A 6,432-nucleotide genomic window follows, 5' to 3' on the forward strand; every position below is an offset into this window, starting at 1 on the left:
CTTGATGCCTACCAGGAAGTATCTCTTGCTCTTTAAAATATCAATAGAGTCCCAAAGACTGGCAACATAATCATTCCATTGACTAGTAATGAGAGCCATTCCTAGACAGGATCTGATGGAATGAGACATTGGGCTGGATAAATTTTGGTAACAGAGGGATGAAAGGAAAAGCCAAACTGTAAGGCCAAAGTGAGATGTCCAGAGTACATCACGGAGGAGCTCAAAGGCAATGGTCAAGATGCTGACATTTCGATAGCTAGAATGCTAATAGGAAAGAAACCACGAGGAGGGGGTTTTCACACGTCAATCCTAGAGTTATGCTTCATTCTTATAGCTGCTGATGTGTCTCAATGAATTGACATTATGATTAAACTAGCCATAGTTTCCTTGGTCTGGTTCCTATATAATCAAGAAAAAGAAAATCCTAAATGTTTTTTGCCTGTAAAAGACATTCTTATCTATTAGAAATATATATGGTGAGATTATAAAAATACATGGAAAAGCCAAATTGTATAAAAGTCATATGTGGATATAATGTGTTGCCTAACATGAGGATATATATGTTCTAGAACCTTAACCATTAGGTAATGTTGTCTTTATGCAAACATCCCAGAGTAAAAGACACTTGCATAGTATAACCTACCACATGGTTTGTTGATGGTATATGTATATGTTATAGCCTATCTCTCCTAGCATCATAACAAGGATGACAATTAAGACGACATTAAGGGAAGTGCCAAAAATGTAATCAAGACATAATAAATACAAGATAGAAGAGGTGGTATAGACAGAGCATGGCATACTGTTTTACAGCATTTGTTTTTCAATAAGTAAAAATTGCACTCTAAAATAATGACTAAAATATAGATGATAAATATATTAGCCAATGATATAGCCCTTCATTATCATTATGAGGAAATTTGGCTATTCATAATCATATGAGCTATGCTTATATATGACTGGCACTCAGTAGGTCTGCAAACTCATGAATGATGCTCGGTGCCATAATGTTATGATGCCGTGATGTCACTAGGTGACAAGAATGTTTTAGCTCTGTCATAACCTTAAGTGGCCAGCATAATGTATGGGAGACATCATAAAAACATCACTGTATGTTACATAACTTTACACATACACATAACTGTTTCTTTTACTGGCTAAAGGTTACAGAACAAAGAGCTTAGTGTGCCAGGTTATAAACATCAATGCTACAGCAGGATCAAGCTCTGGCATTCTGCTGGTCTTCCTTCTAGACCAAGGGTAGTAGAATGGATGGTGACAATAGGTGCCATTTTGCTGTGCTCCAGAAATAGTCCTGCACTGAAATCAAGACAGAACATAAGAAGCTAGCTAGAGCTCAATCCAACAAGAGGGGGGAGAGCTTAGGGAAGGGGGTCACCTTAGACTTGGCCATCTCTGTCAGCTGTCTGGTTTTGTCAGATGCCGGATTTATAAGGTGACCATCCACAGGCAGGGTCTCATCTCCTGGCATCGTTAGTTTGTTTGGCCTATTTTGCTGCTTGTTGACCTGCTTCGGAGCTGAACTAGTCTGACTGAAATGGAGACCTTAGTCTCCTTCTGTGTGCAGCCTTGACAGCTTCTCTAGAACATTTCTGCCTGGCTTTTATGACAACTTAAAATTACAAGCCAATTCCTTGGAAAGAATTGGCATTCTGACTCCTACCACAAAGTTCTTTTTCAATTCCAGCATTTTCTTCCTATTTACTGTGACTCTTTGTTTTTCCTCGATTCATTAATGAAAGCGTGGCTTTTTTTCCACAGGGATTCTAATTGCCCCTGCGTGAGTGATGTAATGATGCACGCGATTGAGGAAGCTAGCTTTCTCTGTGAAAGTTAAGAATTACTTTTTTGTGCTAGTCACAGCATGGTCCCTATAGCTGGGTAGGCTGGAAGACCCTTGGGCAGAAAAAAAAAATGACTCTGGTCTAAATTGAGCAGTGTCTTGATTTTAGTACTACAGGTATATATATCATCATCAGACTGGAATTAGCTCAGAGAATATATTAAATTTTGGTGTAGAGGTATGGAGGGGCATATATATATATATATATAAGATGGCTTGCTAAGAAAATGTGAAATGCCCCAAGGCATGCTCATTTTCATTCTGTAATGAACAGGAAATCTTCTGGAGCAAAAGCAGAATTAATGATCGAAAAACAACTGGAGATACTGAAACGGAAATCAATTCTACTTACCTGACTCTTAAAAACAGGCAGAAGGGCAAGGCACGGGGAAAGACAGCACCTGAGGGAAAGGGCATCCGACACTGAGAATCTGGGACCAGGTCTTTGCGGTCCAGTCTCAAGCAGCAGTGGAAGAGCTTGAGAGAGGCATCCTTATGAATTAGGGGTAACTGCAGTGATGGCTACTGGGGGCCTGTGAAGCCTGAAGTGTGGACACTCCCTAAGGAGACGTCGCAGCACTGCTGCTTTGAAGGGCAGGTGGCTGCAAGTTTGCCCTGCAGTTGCTATGAGAAAGCTTCGGGTTGGAGAGTGCACATTTATTACAAACCAAAATTTCAGCTTATATCAATCACTTTAATGCAGCTTTTTTGAAAAAGCTATTATTATTATTATTATCAAATATATGTTAGAAAATCTTTTTATTATTTTAAAAATAATATCCTATGACCTTATCCATTTTTCGTTTTCTTTTGTTTTTGACCATTTTCTACAAACATGCTACAAAATTTTGCTTTGGAACAAACTTCAGTTTACTTTCTATGACAGAGCTGTCCCACTGTTCTTTGAAACTTTTACAATTATAAGGGAAGAATATGAAAATCAAAATTGTGTGTGTGTGTTTGTGTGTGTGTGTGTGCATGTGCATGCATGTGCTTTTGCATGTATATGTGTATATGTATGTGTGTGTATGTGTGCGTGCATACATGTGTGTACGTGTATGTATGTGTGTGTGTGCCTAAGACTATTGTTACCTCCTTCCATGCTACTTTTAAGCTGTTTGATTGATTCCTAAGAGGCAAGAAAGTCCATGCATGTCTTATTTTGTGGAGTTCCTTTATCTGCATGAGTGACTATGGGAATTGAGGTCACAATGTCTCTTTCACAAGTGAATTTGCTGGGGGCATTTGTACTAAACAGAAAAGTCGTTTCACAAACTTTGGGGAGAGGTGGTGCAGGATGGGATGGAAAACAGTGTTTGTGTCCAATCCTGTTTCGGAATCAGCTCTTAACCACAAGGGCTGTTAACAATTTCTAAGTTCACAGTATTCCTTTGTTTCAAGCTTGAGGTATTGCATAGCAGTTTCCTCTGAGAAATTCAATTATCCAGGAAAACTTCTTAAGCAGGAAGGTAAGGAATCCAAAGTAGCTTTAGGAAGTCCCTAAAACTGAACAGATTCTCTAGTCCCCTTCCTACTAGAGTAAGCAATGAAAGCTGAGAGTCTGTCTCAGAGGATATGAAGCCCCACTGCAAAGGTAACTCTCAGACAAGCCAGGCTGCAACAAGGACTCTGAGACCAGGCTGTCTGACTGGAAAAAAAACCCAGCTGGGCTTCCTGGAAGAGATTTAGAGCAACTGAGGCACCTGGAAATGATATTCTCCACCATGGTGAGCTGCCTCCAGGCTGTGCAGTGTGTACTTAGCAGCATGGGTAATCTGTCACCCATGCTGGGTCAGCCTTTGGTAATGCAGCTGTCTTTGAGTCATAAAAGTAACCCCTCACCCATATTCCCAATAAGACTCATGAATCTATGTTGCACTTTGGTTGTACTCGTACTTTGGTCTGGGTGAGTAGATGGTGTGTGTTCTGTCTCCCTAGGGAAAGTTTTGTCACACAACAGGCACATAAGAAAGGCATGAATTCCAGGATACTGAAAGGTGCTTTTCTGGATTGGAGGGTCCCTGTACAAATGGTTTCTTTGGAGACCTTGAGTAAGACATCTGCCAGGGATTCTCTAAAGAGAAAAGAAAAGCAATTGTATCCACTACATTCTCAGCACAAGTCCTTAGCTGACCATCTTTGTGTTTGAAATATGTCAGTTAGTACCTTTCCAATGAGCTCTTGCTAATTTACTAACGAAAAGAAGCCCCAGGCTCCCCCTTGAGTTCTCCCCTTAGCATTCACCCTGCCCCACCTTGTCTACTTTCTGCTCAGCACAAAGCACAAGCTTCAATAGGATAGGGATTGAGACCATGTCTCACTGCTGAATCTCCATCTGAAACATCCCCAAGAGGCTCATATTTAAATGCTCTGTCCCCAACCTTGGGCACTAAGTTGAAGACTGTCAGAGCCTTTATGAGGTGGGGCCCAGCTATGAGAAGTAAGTCATAGTGGTGGGCCTTTGACAGATAGAGCAACCCCTGCCTCCAGCCTACATCCTATCTGCCATCATGTGAACAGCTATGGTGCAAGTTTCCACCCATAGCTGGGGCCACTGCAGCTAACATACTTTGTCTGAACTACTCGACCGAAATCTCTCCAAAACTGTGAGTCAAAAGTAAAGTGGGTCTCCTTGTTTCAGTTGTAGGGATTTGGACCACAGTAACAAAACTGTAAGTAACACAGGCAGGTGTTAGATGCTCACCAAGTCAGTTTGAAATGACTGACTGTAACATCTATGTGGGAAAGTGTCTATTTGCTTCCTCTGCAGATCCTGACTTAGGAACCTAGGCTGGAACCTTAGCTTTGCCTCTCTAAGCTGATGGCCGCAGGTAATTGTCTTAGTTAAGGTTTCTACCAGCTGTGATAAAACACCGTGACCAGAAGCAACTTGGGAAGGAAAGGGTTTATTTTCCTGATGCTTCCACAATACAGTAGGGAAGCCAGGGTAGGAATCACAGAGGGAAGCCAGGGTAGAAATCACAGAGGGAAGCCAGGGTAGAAATCACAGAGGGAAGCCAGGGTAGGAGCTCAGACAGGACACGAACCCGGAGGCAGGGGCTGATGCAGAGGCCCATGGAAGGGTGCTGCTTACTGACTTGTTCCTCCTGGCTTGCTCAGCCTGCATTCTCATAGAACTGAGGACCACCAGCTCAGGGGTGGCACCACATATAAGGAGCAGACTCCCCCCCCCCATCAATCACTAGTTAAGAAATTGCCCTTTAGGCTTGCCCACAGGCAAATCTTATGGAAGCAATTCTTAAATTGAGAGTCCTTCTTCCCTAAGGACTCTAACTTGTATTGAACTGGCACAAAACTAGCCTGGGCATGGAGAGAAGAGAGTGCCATTCAGAACCTCAGATCCCTTACCCTTAAAAGGACACAGCAGCTAATAGTTTCTGCCACAGAAAGGTGTTGCAATGATAGCAAAAGGACGTTCTAAGACACCCATTGGCATGGTTTTCAGCACACTGTAGGCATACAAAAACTGTTGGCCGCTAGTACCGCTGTTGTAAGACAAACCAACACAGAATGTACTTCAGTAGCTGCAGCAGAGTCCTACCCTTACACACTTCATTTCCCATCTGTTCTAGCACTCTGACACAGGCCTGGGAAGAAAGTGACTGGTGAAGTCACTACCAGTGCCTTTTGTCTGTGTTCTGTGGAACCCTTTCTTAGGAACTAGAAGGGAGGAGACCTTAGATTCAAACCCAGGGAGTTTGTGCCCAGTGCTTATGCACAATGGCTGTCTGGGTGGCCATTAGGTTTTCTTTGTCACAGTATGCGCAGCACAGGGCACAAGCTTAATTCAGAAAGGCGGCTCAAAAACCCTTGCCACATATGCCAATAGAGGCAACATGTGTTGAAAACAAACTTTCAGAATAAGATTCAAATTGACTTAGTTTTTAAAATTAAACAAGATATCCCAAATCCTTTTATTTGATAATTAGTGTCTTTTAAGGCTAATAAGAATGTGCGAAAAGTTCTAATAATCAGTATAGTTGCTCTACAGCAACAGGAAAAAAAAAAAAAAAAAAACCAACCCAGGCTTTGTCCTGTGAAATACCTGCTGCTTTGTGTCTGTCTCCAGCTTTGTAAGGTTTACTTGGTTGTGTTTTTGTTTATTTGTCTGTGGTTGTGTGTTTTGTTTGTTTGTTTGGGTTTAGTCGTAGTTTTGAGCAGTATCTCATAATATAGCCCTGGCTGATCTGCAACTTGTTATGTAGAGCAGGGTGTCCTCAAACTCACAGAGATCCTTCTGCCTCTCTGCCTCTGCCTCTGCCTCTGCCTCTGCCTCTGCCTCTGCCTCTGCCTCTGCCTCTGCCTCTGCCTCTGCCTCTGCCTCTGCCTCTGCCTCTGCCTCTGCCTCTGCCTCTGCCTTTGCCTCTCCAGTGCTGGGATTAAAAGTGTTGGCCCCACCCTGGACTCCTTTCTTCTTGTTCTTAGTAGACACTAAGAACTGTAAACACACCAAAGCTCCAATGGAGTTCAGTGGTAAAGGTTTTTCCCTGCCTGTGGTGCTTGGGCCTCGGCACCACAACTAGACAGGAAAGAAAAGACAAATACTA

This window comes from Apodemus sylvaticus, chromosome 2 (genome assembly GCF_947179515.1).
Source record: "Apodemus sylvaticus chromosome 2, mApoSyl1.1, whole genome shotgun sequence".
NCBI lineage: Eukaryota > Metazoa > Chordata > Mammalia > Rodentia > Muridae > Apodemus > Apodemus sylvaticus.